The 12555-nt window shown below is 45.5% G+C and overlaps 1 protein-coding gene across 4 annotated transcripts in view; it reads right to left on the bottom strand.

Annotated features, from left to right (window-relative positions):
- AHCYL2 (adenosylhomocysteinase like 2) overlaps window positions 1–12555 on the bottom strand; it is a 1110190-nt gene that overhangs the window by 538811 nt on the left and 558824 nt on the right. The gene's annotated exons all lie outside the window — the stretch shown is intronic.

Genomic DNA, 12555 nt, shown 5'->3' with positions numbered 1-12555 from the left:
CGTGAAATGGCAATAGGAACCAAAAGAGCCAGAGGGGTAGGAGGCAGGATTGCATGTGAATCCATGTAAGATACCCATGCTGGAGAACAGTAGTTGCAGTTAAGTAACTTGTTCCTCCTCCAAATGGGATCTTACATGGATTCACATGCTCACGAATACGATTACACAGCAGTATATACACAACCACGTGAGGTGGCACAGGCTCAACTGACCCAATACAACTCACCTCTAGAACACTCAACCCAATTAAACAGGTTGCGATGCACTGCCTGGCTGACAAAGGACTCAGCCTGGGAATCCTGTTAATGCAGTCGAATTTCGTGACGGTAAAGACGACCTACATGTAGCAGCCCTGTAGTAACAGCCACCACTCTTGTGGAATGGGCTCTCGGTTTCCTGGCAAAGGTGTGTTTGCAAGCCGGTGCCAATATGCAATACAGCCAGAGAGACACATAGAAATTGAAACCTTGGAGAGGGCTTTACCTTGTCCTCCAGGTACAAATGTCACAAACAATTGTGAAGTTGTGCGAAAACTCTTGGTGCATGAGACACAGAACTTTAAAGCACGCGCTGCATCAAGCAAATGCAAACCCACTCAAACGAAAGCCAGACAGTACCTTTGGCATGAAGCATGCACAAGTCTGTGGTACGACTTGCACGGATGTAAAGACAAATAAGCTAGAGAGCCTGTAACTCTCAAACACGTCTGGCCGAAGCGATAGGCAGTCTTCCAAGACAAAAACTTTAGAGAAGCACTGTGAAGAGGTTCAAACAGAGGACTCATCAATTTTAACAGAAAGACGGCATGAGAAACATCTTCTGATCTATCGCCCATTTCCACATCGCTTGTGCTTCCTTGGATAGAATGGGAGAGCGAGTCTCCCCGCCCCTCCTCCCTCCCACCAGAGGGTCCTGATGTACAACATGGTGGCCGTGCTGTACATGGAGATGCGGACTACCTTGCCTTGGAGTTGGGGCTTGAGAGCCCAGAACATTGCTCGCAGCTCCAAGACGTCAATGTGAAACTCCTCTGGTTGCCATAAGCCCCTGGAATGAAGTTGACCTGTGTGTGCGCGTCCCACCCATCTAGGGAGGTGTCGGAGGTCACTGTGGCCTGATGCGCTGGAAGGCAAAAAAAGGGACGACCTGCGCGTGATGCTGACAAACGGACCACCACTGCAGGGTCTTCCTGAAAACTGGAATGAGGGTGATCTTGTCGTTCCAGGAGCTTAATATTTGCTGCCACCTAGCATCCAGGGACTGTTGTAGCGGTCTCATGTGCAGTCTGCAATGAGGGACTGGGGGGATGAAAAAAGTCATCCCTAACAGATTTGATTGAGCGGACGGTAGTCACATAGAGTTGAGCTGTTGCACTTTGTGCAAGATGGCCTCGACCCGCTCCTCCGAAGGAGAAGCTAGACGTCAGTGTATTGAGACATGAGCCCAGAAAAAGCCTTCTGCGATGGTGCCACGCATGATTTCTAAAGGTTGAGCAAGAATCCCAGTGAAGTGAGGCACCTGATGGTCTCTTCTGTGTGCTGTAAGGCCAGTGGGCGAGAGCAGGCGTGGATAAGCCAGTCAAGGTAGGGATGGACTTAGGTCCCTGAATGTCGTAGATGGTATGCCACTGGAGCCAGCCACTTTGTGAAGACCATCAGAGTGGACGTGAGGCCAAAGGGGCCTTGAATTGATACTGCTTGCCGTTCACAACAAACCCGGTGAAGCATGTCTGCGATGAATGGGGATGTGAAAGTCGGCATCTCCTAGGTCTAGAGAGGCCAGGAAGTCTGTGTGCCAGTTGTTAGATTACATGCTGCAAAGTGTCCATCCAAAACTTTTGGGACTTGAGAAATGTGTTGGAGCTGCCTCAGGTCAAGGATGGGCATCCACCACTCCCCAATAAAACCCCCCCCCAGATTTGTTCTCACTATAAAGTTTCTGGAGTACACCCCTGAGCCCGGGAGGTGTTTTGACACTGGCTCTATTGCACTTTTTTTTTTTAACAGTGCTCGGACCTCTTTCAAGAGAAGAGCCAGGTGTTGCTCCAGTCTTATGATGGGTCGAAGAGAGGGCATTTGTCCAAGAATTCAAGGGTGTGTCCTTGTTGGGCAATGCTGAGCACCCACCTTTCGGTGGAGATGTTGTTGTGCCACTTGTTGACAAACTAATAGACGGCCCCCCCCACTGGGGTGCTTAAGAGAGGGACCAGATCCTGGACCTGGTCAGGCTTGTTTGGGCATCTGCATCGTGGAGGATGTTCCACATGGAAGCTGTGTTCCCCCTCTAAGACTGAACGTCCTTTGTAAGCCTCTTGCGTGCCAGAGCGTGAAGATTGATATACTGGCCTGTACTCTTCTGCCAACCCCGGAGAAACGGCCCTTGGGTGACCGAAAGGATGTCTTCGTTGCTGAGGAGTACCCAGTGAGCGTGCAATACGGGTGTCTGCCTTTACAGACTATAGGGTGTCACCTACTGCCTTGCCAGAAAGGTCTACTCCTTCAAAAGGCACAACAATAACTTTTGCTTTGGCCTCAGGGTGAAATTGAGTGGCCTTCAACCAGCCTTGCCAGCAGAGCACTGCGCTGTTGCCAATCTGTCGGAAACCTGAATCTGCAATGTTCTAAGTGACTAAATCACGTGATCAGAGGCAACCCCACCCTTTTAAAATAAAGCCAATGCCTCGTTCTTCTCGTCTTCCGGGAGGAAGTCCAAGATGGGTTCCAGTTTATACCATAGCTCCCCATCGTATATGGAGAGTACGGCTAAAGCGTTAGCTGCCTTAAATTGTGGAGGCAGTGGTGGTGATGATGATGATGCGCTTCCCAAACGTTTCCAACTCCTTACCTTACTGGTCCGGTGGAACCATGCATGGAGATGAGAGGCTAGCGGACAGCAGAGACCATAGAGTTGGGTGAAGGGTGTGAACGAAGGCACTTCGGGGCATAATCCGGTATCCTGTACTACTGCTCTAGGTGATCCTTCTTCGAAGGGGCCGAGAAAGGGAAGTCATTTTTAAGACATCTTCCCATAAGTCGTTGAGCAGGTGATCGACAACTGATTTTCTAGAGGACTCTCCTTTGGCATATGAAACCCTTCTCTTCAGGGACCAAGTTGAATAATTTTGCTGCATGGGTTAACAGTGCATCAAAAAAGTTGATCATTTGGTGGATAGCCCCTGAAGGGCAGATCCACATCATGAGGTCCACCATCAGCCGGAATCAGGTCCTCTCATCTGTGCCTGGAGTACCTTGTGAGGGGTCAGTATCTGGGTTAGTATCCATGTCCATGAGGGCAGCCACAGAGACGAAAAACAGCCTAGGCAGAGGCAGCACTAAATGCGGCCTTGGCCCTGAGGGCAATGGTGACTCCTCGAGGGAGCGCCTGAGGAGCGGTTGGAGGCAGACACTGCTGCAGCTCAGAAACCAAGGAGTGTAGAGAAGGAGCCAAGTACCCCCACATCAACAATTTTGCCCATAGCACCTGTATGTTGGATGCCAGAATGTGAGACGTGTGGTAGCAGTGAAGATACAGATACCTAGGAGAATCTGGGAAGCAAGGTTCCCATTGAGGAAGCCATACTTGCATACGAGACAATACGATTGTCATCTGAATAAAATCCCTGAAGAAACAGCAAATGAATGAAGAGTAGTGACATCATGCAGAGCAAAGCTGACGTACAGAGAAGAGATGCAGAGACTAGAGAATGCAGACAATTCTATAAGGCATCAATAACGTATCGAGATAAATGACATCCTGGGATCAAAATGAAGAAACGTATGCTACAGAAATAATGAAGATATTAAGCTATTTCACATGTGTACACATGCAAAGAAACGCAAGCAGATGAAGTATTTGTAAAGGCTAGCTTTGTATTGACTAGAGGGGAGCATGCGCCAACATGGGTATCCAGTCAATACCGCGAATACAAAGCATTGAATGACAAAGGCATTGAAAAAAATGCATTAAAAAAAGCATCAAATCCATTTTTTCCAAAGATAAAGGTTTTATTTTAATTGTAACGGGTTTTAAGGGGTAAAAAAAAAAAAAGGGGTTGGGGGATGCCTCCCCATTAAAAAAAATGCTAAGGCATTCAATGCTTTGGCATTCAATGCCATCACTATAAACCGCCAACATTTGCAAACATATATTGGAGTCAGTAAAAGATGGATGTTCCCACTACGTACGAGAGCAGTGCTGAGCAAAAGAAGGAAGGCCGCTTTTTCCATTTTCTAAGTGTGGCGCAGTTAGAAAAAAAAATAATTACAGGTCAAACTCAAAACTCAGAAAGGCGAGATTGGAGGAGCCAAGAAGCCAAGGCCATATCAGACTGGGGTGAGTTGACATTGGATACAAATCGTGTGAAAGAAAGAAGCTCCTGTTAAGAAGGAATGGACAAAAACGAGACGTCGTCAGAGGTCGATTAAACAATAGCATTTTAATACACTGAAAGCTCAAATTCGTGGTCTTCAGTCACTTGGACAAGCATGAAGTCACACCTACGCACGAAGGCAGAGCGTGCCTTCACTCCCCTGAATTCCCCAGAGCAAGGAACATGTTCAAGGCTGAGTTCAAAGACCTAATTGACAGGGGACCACTGAGGTGATGGATGGATGGATGTTAATTGGTGGGAAGCTATGGCCAAGACTAGCTCAACTGCACCTGGACTCTAAGCCTGCATGCTTCTAACGTAGGTTGGGAAGGGACTGACAGAGGTTAGAAAGTAACCAATGATAGAGGACCACATGATCAAGGGTCCTATAGTTGTATAGCCAATTAGAAGTCATATTTAGTGTCGTTTATAGTGACGTTTTGGGGAAGGGCTTAGTTGCCCCAACTGATGCTAAGAAGAAATTCACACTGTTCCACTGCCCTAAACGAGTATGGATCGTATACCTAGATCCTTGTAGAACCTATCACACTCAACATTAAGTTTTTGTAGTTTGCCACGTAGGATGGCGTTAGTTATACTTAGGTTAAACGTCACCTATGACTATTTTTTACTATAAGAATGTAATTTTTTATGAAATGCTTTGAGAAGTCTTGAGAGAGATCATAAGGGACGTTTGTTGATGTCTGTTGTACTCAGTTTCAGATAATTGATATTAAAACAGTATCTTTTGCCAACTACCAGAGTTGTTTCTATTATAGGTGTTTGAGTAAACTCTGCATCCACTGTCCATCTCTAAGGTATTGCTAACCCATTTTAAAGGGCTGGGAGAACCCCCAGTTCACGCGCAGAGTAGCCAGGATGTCCAAGGACAAGTCTCTAGGCGCTGCACCCAAGGGGGCTGCGGGCAAAGGCACAGCTAGCAGCGTTGGATGAGACTGCAGGGAGCAATGAGGCGGTTGTGGCTAGGCAGAGGTCTAGGAAGAATGGGGTTGGGAAAATACGCAACCTCTTCCAGATCAGAGGAGAAAGACCCTGGAGGCTTGTCGTCAGAGTGCACCTGCATGTAGTAATTTAGCAGGAGGCAATGCTCCTAGAGAACCCACAGACAGGGCGAAGAGTGGTTGTGCCTTGGGAGAAGGGAGAGAGCTGGCGGCATCTCCTTGTCCACACTGGTGCCCCTGGGAAAGTAGGTGATGACTGTAGCCTGTAGTGAAGCCAATGGGGCCCAAGGTGAGCTGGATGAGGGACCCCATGGAGGTAGAGCAATCTCGTGGACAGTTACAGTTGTCATCACTGACGAGGGTGTTAAAGCGAACATGGACATTTGTAGATTTAGTCGTAGCTGCCAACGAGACAGACGGAAGAGCTGTCGACGAGGTGGTAGATGAAGATTTTTGTCACAGTACTGGCAACAATGACTTGGTTGTTAACTCCAAAGGAGACTTGCGTTTCGATGGCAGGATACAAACATGGACATCTCCCTTAGAGCGACTGCTCGTGGACGGTGCTCTGACTGTTGACTGTGCACAATTCATCAACTGAGAGGTCGTCGACGTGCAACTTTTATCTGGCGGACCCTGTCCGCAACAGAGAGAAAGTTGGAGTGTGGGACTTCTTGTCCTTTTCAGGTCTCTTCCCCAGGGAAGTATTCTCAACAGACCTCGACCTCTTAGTAGAGGGAGTACGCGCAACAGATCTGCTGACCCAGGCAGAGGTATGACTATGCACAATTGTTAGAGGCTTTGGCACCCTCTAGCCAAGTCACCAGCCTTCTGTGATGACCACACCGAGTTTTGGAGAAGGAGGACATGCAGATGGAACAGTTGTCCCCATCATGATCCAGGTGCAAGCAGTAGAGGCATTTATCATGCCAATCATCCACAAAGAAGTTCTTCAAGTTGCACTAGGAACAGGCCCCGACGAGACTCTTCCTGCTGGCGTCCACCATGCTGCGTGTTGAATGCTCAAGTACAAGGAGAACGCCTCACACAAAGAAAAAAGGATCTGAAACGCGAACGAGTCCTGCCCGCAGATCACAAATGAACCTGGAGATGAAAACAATTAAATGCCACAAAAATTGAATATCAAGAGTTTCGAGAAGCGATTTCCAAAGACTCAACACGAAAACATGCATTAAAAATCTGAAGATGGCCACTGCGGGTGGAGCCGAGGAGGACAAACGCCATTGGTTTGGGCAGTATGACCCAAAGTGACAGCAATAGGCTGTAGAAGCGACCAGCAGTTTTTAGCTTTAAAGCAAAACTGATTTTATTATTAGAGGATTCACAGGCTGGCGACAGGGAATATTCATGAGCACGTGAATCCATGTAAGACCCCCATGCTGGGATTATTGCTTTCTGAACATCCTCCAATTTGTCATCAATGGGGGGAAAAAAGTGCTGAGGTGCCTGGAGCCCCTGGATTCTGCGTCTCCCTCTCGGTGTCCATACAGGACAAATCGCCGTACTCCAGTAGGGATGAGGGTTCATTCCTAGATATACCTCTCCTATTCCTCCCACAAGAGCAAAAGGGTTATCCTGGCTGTCCAGTCTGCAAAGGCTCCAGTGTTAACGGTGGATTGTAATGGTGGGAGCAGGCATGGCGGTTTCAGAAAATGTGCTGCTTCTGGAGTATTTGGTACTTCAGTTGGAAGCAGAATCCTCCTGTTGAGCGGACACCTATGTCTGGAGAGACACGGACTTACATGGTCAGCAGAATTGCATTTGCCTTGACGGTTGATCTACATCTCGCAGAGACCTGGGGCTCCTACGGAACAATGTACGGCTGACCAGATGAACCCCCTGTCACAGAGTCCCCCCACTAGCATCTTTAAGGGGTTATCTTCCAGACTACCTCCTTGCCAGGGTGCGCTCCTCCATCCTCACCACTGACTTGCCAGAATTGGAGTTCTGATGATCGGCCATGCTATGCCTCGAAATTCCAGTCCATACGATTGTCACGTTTCATGGGGCATAGAGATAGTTAGCCCTGAGAAATAATTGTGGAAGCAGTTAGGTAAGGTGTTGCGCTAGGATATAAGACCATAAACATGGTTTATATTAAAAACAAATGTTTTATAATTTATTACAAGTTCCTTGAGGAACAGTAGGTACTGTAGACCAGTCCTAAGAGGAGTTGTTTTGGCCTACTTGGAAGCCTGTTTCTTGAACCAACGTTGACCTGGTGGTAGCACGTGCTAATGCTTCTCCTTTATCAAGGCATTGCATGGCACATTCAAGTTGTGAACAGGAGAAGCCTGGTACATACCTTACAGTTATGTCATCAATTAGTACTTTGTATGCAGTTGCTTATACAAACTAGTCATAGTAAACCTTTGCTTGACAATGTTTTTGGTTTGCTGCTTGTCAGATATCCTTAGTACAGTCATTACATCAGTTATGTAATGGGTATCAGGTAATATTATCCCCATTTATATGGTCGCCGTAAACATCGCCGGGAAAAGGTTGTGGCAATATTATATGGGTGACCATATATATATGGGGACAGGAGCAAAAATAAAAGTTTGTGTGTTGCGGGGGTGTTCCATGCAATAATGTTGCCAGAAAAAAATGCCATTTTTCGGCGATATTTTTGCATGGCGAGATTTGTGGCGACATTATTACATGGAACCATGTAATGTTACTGATTCCGTACATGTCATTGCACTTAAAGCGTGCATTCATGGAATCATTTAACATTTGCTTAAGCTACGTCATCTGTGGATGTATGGAGGAAAGAAGGCAGAAGGGGAGAATAGGAGACAAACCGGAGAGTTAGAGAAGGCTAGGAATGGTCAGTCTATATATTTTTACTGATATTTAATAATTGTGGCCAGTGACGTTGAGTCATGCAGTGCTTGTTGGAGTTTGTCATTGCAGGACTGATCATTAGGATTAGGATTGTGTCAAAGTACTGTCCATATTGTTAAACCTGGTGACAATATTGTGAACATCAAAAGTTTGAGCCAATTAAGCGTGCCTAATGTGCAATAGGAAGTAGTCATTATTAGGGTAATTTAGGTTTGCCCAGTGCTCTGTGTTTGATTAATGTGCAGAACATTCTAATGTAGTATCATATGACTGACATTTACCCATGGGCTCCTGGTTGGTGGGCTACAAGTGCAGCACACATCTGCAGTGAAATATTTCTACTAGATATTAGCCAAAGTGGTTCTAAGTGAATAGAACCAAAATACTTTATGTGGCATGTATTAGGAAAAAGGTTTGGATTATGTAGGGTACCATGTGTGGTAGTGGGCAAAGGATTAGAAAGACATGATCCCATTTACCTTGCATCAGAAAAGTTAGTGGTCCTCATAGAAGTGTGCTTGCAATCAAGCAGCTAGATTACATTCATTACACTAAAGGGTTAGACATAGTTTTAGTATGGTGACCTGTATAGAGTCCATTTCCCAATCTAAAATGGGTATGGGTGTCTAGCCAAGTTATTCTTACCTTTTGCATGGAATGAAATAACTCTGCGTTTGTCCTGGAGCACCGCCATCTTGGAAATAATTATTTTATAGTTGGTGGACGTCCCACGCTGGAAATGCAATGACGTCATCCGCATGATTGGCCACAATGCTTGCCATCAGTGGCCGGAGCTAGTGGGCTCATTTGTAAGCGTTGTGTGCTTGAAATATGTTGGTGCCTATAGTCACAATGTATAGATTAGCTGCAATGCTTTTTATCAGAGGTCGGAGCTAGTTAGCTCATTTACAGACGTGAGCACTTGAAATGAACTGGTGCCCATTGGTCACAATGTACAGAATAGAAAGGTTCCCATTGGGATGTGGCCCATGCACTGGAATATAGGCGACGTGCGCATTCTAAGTAGCCTTCAATGCCTGGAGGATTAGATCCAGGGGCAAAGGTTCCAATGCAATATGCCTAAAGCCAAAGGGTTGGCACCTATACGCGATGGTATCGGTGGAAATAGGCGTGTTCTTGTGCTAAATAGTATATAAACACGGCATTCAGAGTTGGAAATTAACCATATTCTGCTCATCTGATGTGTCAGTGTCAAATGGGTAAAGAGGAGAGTTTGCTTGGGAGCCGGATCGATGAAGGTCTCAGGGTATGATCAGGATTGCAACTAGTTAAGGTCTGTGAGTTGGTGGGAAGATAATCAGTCATAGGTGGTACAGTTAGGATGGTTCATGCAAATTAGTGGTGGGAAGTTAGAGAGTGGTGGTCAGTTCTTGGCAATTGCATTAACCTATATATCCTGTGCTCTGTGTCCCTTAATGCTTGTTGTCAGGGCGCACGCTAGTTACACATCCCCTGTCCCCTGACAGAGATGGTGCAGGGGGGCGGTTACATGGTATTTCAGATATAATAGAAAGTAGTGCATTTCATTGTCCGTGTTAAGGCCTTTACTAATGGTCCTCCAATTGCAAATCACCTTGGAACTCATATTGCCGTAATATCTTTTCTCTGTCTCCCAGTCTTGGGTCCAATTTAATGTGTCTGATGCCGAAGAATATTACATTATTTATCTTGTCTTTGGAGTGTTCTGGGGTCCAGTTTTTTGCTAACGCCATTTTCTTCTCTGGCGCAGCTAGGCTGTGCAAGTGTTGCCTTATTCTTACACAAAGTTCTCTTAGGGTGCTTCCCACAAAGTTTGTCACAAATGCAGACAATTATATATATTACGCTCTGATGGCTCCGGTGCATTACAAATGAACAAAAATACATAAATTACATATGTTTTATAATTTATGAATTGCTTCACGTTGATCACTCCCACATGTCTGGTAGTATATGATTGGATGGCATGTTTGCACATGCTACAGCTAGACCATTTCTTAGAAACCCTGCACTGATTTGCCTGTAGTAATTCTGGTTTGCTTTTCTTGTGTTGTGTTGGTCATATAACTTGTGCTTACTTTCATGCCTATTGTGGGAGCCCTGGTATACACAATGTTGGGTTGTGCTGTAATATGATCCTTAAGATCCGGATCCAGCCTCAGTATGTGCCAGTTTTTTTGAAAGCTTCTTCAAATGGTATTATTTCCATTAGAGTATTAGGTAATTAGTCTGACCGTGTCATTTTTGGATTCATTAGATTGGATTTTTGGTATTAGGAGTTCCACTCTATTCCGTGCTGTTATCTTTTCTCCATCTCTGATGACACAGGGCTTAGTAAGATCGTTGTTTTGTTCTCCCGTTTCCCTCCCTTGCCTTGTCGCACTCTGAAACACTCGTGTACGAGCGCAATATAAATAAAATATCCCATCATTGGTGCAAGTGCCCCTGTTGAAGAATCTGTAGTCAAAAGTCACATTGTTTTCTGTTTGTACTGTCTGTGCTACAGATTCTCTTAGCTATAGTGAATTCTCCTGTGGGTAGGTTTATAGTGTTTCGCAGATGTGAGCGATCTGTATGTTGTGTAGCATTAGCCTCTTTTTACAGTGTTTTGGTTTGGATCTTGCCTTTGATATAAATGTTTATATTTAAATAGTTAATCTCATATATACTTTTCTCTAATGTGAAAGTCAGTCCAAACTTGTTTTAGTTTAAGAATTTGCAGTATTCATCAAATTGTTTCTCATTGCGTTTCGATATAATGAACACATCGATGTATCTTAACCATTTCACAACATACTTGGACAAGTTAGGATGAGTCGTTGCATGAGTTTGTTCGAATTCTCCCATAAACAAGTTAGCCAATGATGTAAAGCTAGTTCCCTTCGCTATACCTTTCATTAGCGGATACAATTTGTCATTAAATATGAACATGTTGCTTTTTAGTACAAGGCTAGTAAATCTTTTAACATTTCCACATAGAAAAAATAAGATGCAGATACATTTTGAAATGTGAAATCAATATTGTCCAATGCAAGTTTATAGTCAATGGATGTGTATAGTGCTTTGACAGCCATAGTTCCAGGCATGTGATACGACAAGTCAGTGGCAGCTGTGATATTTTTTACAGTTTTTGTGTTTTACTCGAGTAAATTTGCATTTACTGCAAACAGCTACTAAAGGTGGCTAGCACCCCATTATGGCTGTGTCACAAGGTTTTTCACTTATTTGGCCATATTGTTCTTTGGCCTTTTTCATCCCTTCTCAGGTCAGGAAATGCCTTATATGGAAATCCCTCTCCCGGGGAAAGCTATGGCTTTCGCTGGATAAGTGGCGCTGTGTGCGAAAACCAGAGAAGGGGGCTGGGACTGTCTAGCCCCAAACCATACCCATGGTGCCAGAAGAAAAACTATTGCTGGGCAGATGTGAAGACCATTTGCTATCCATGATTGGATAGCCACTGGCTGTTTGACTGGTGCACATCCTTACCATTGGTGGGCGTGGGCTTGCTCCCAGCCTGAATCTTGGATAAAAGAAGGGCTCCTGCAACTGTTCATCAGATCACCACTGGAACCAAGACTTCTACAGAGACAAGCAGCCTGCTGACCACCCAAATGACTACTCCTGCAGCTGGCCAGCATCAACTCCAGTGTTTGTTGTCCTGGTGAAGTCCTGATCTCTTTGACCCATTGACCAACGACAACAACCAGTCTCAAACACGGATCTAGGATCAGTCTCTGCTGAGCATTCAGAAGTGTCCTTGGGCCAACCTGTGGACTGACAAGCTCTCTTGTGGGCTACCTCACTGCGGACTAAGTGAGAGTACCATTGGAACTTAGGAAATCTTCGGCTTGGGCCACAAGTCACCTACTCCTGCATTTTCAGCAGTCTCACTCCAAGGGAGGAAGCTCTGCTGGGGCTGCTCTGGTGTTTGCCGCTGTATGATCCCCTGACTGATTTGTTGGATCTCGTCTTCTTAGAGTTCCTGAGGTGTCCTGTGGCTGTCCCTCCCACAGACGTCTTCACTTACCTTCGTTTGGGTCTTCAACTGGAAGCTGTTTGGAAAAGATTCCTGTGCGCCGCGACCGACAAACTAAATCCTGTGAAACAAAGTATCCCTTCTGTCTAGATGACCCTCATGGTAGAAGCAAGAACAGAAGAACAAGCCTGGAATTAAGTCTGGAGCCTGCAACCGCGGAATCCAGAGAACTCTGAGCCAGGGAGGTAAGTCTACTTTGTTGTTGCTTTCCCTCCGTTTCCTATAAGGTAACTTGTGCATAAAGGCCTGACTAACTCACTCTGACCTTTGATGGTGGAACCTGGTTTAAGGACCCTTCCAATGACCTATACTAGCGTGTT

This window comes from Ambystoma mexicanum, chromosome 12 (assembly GCF_040938575.1).
Source record: "Ambystoma mexicanum isolate Mex_15411 chromosome 12, UKY_AmexF1_1, whole genome shotgun sequence".
NCBI lineage: Eukaryota > Metazoa > Chordata > Amphibia > Caudata > Ambystomatidae > Ambystoma > Ambystoma mexicanum.
Note: the sequence above shows the minus strand (reverse complement) of the source record. Positions and strands in the feature narration are given on the sequence as shown.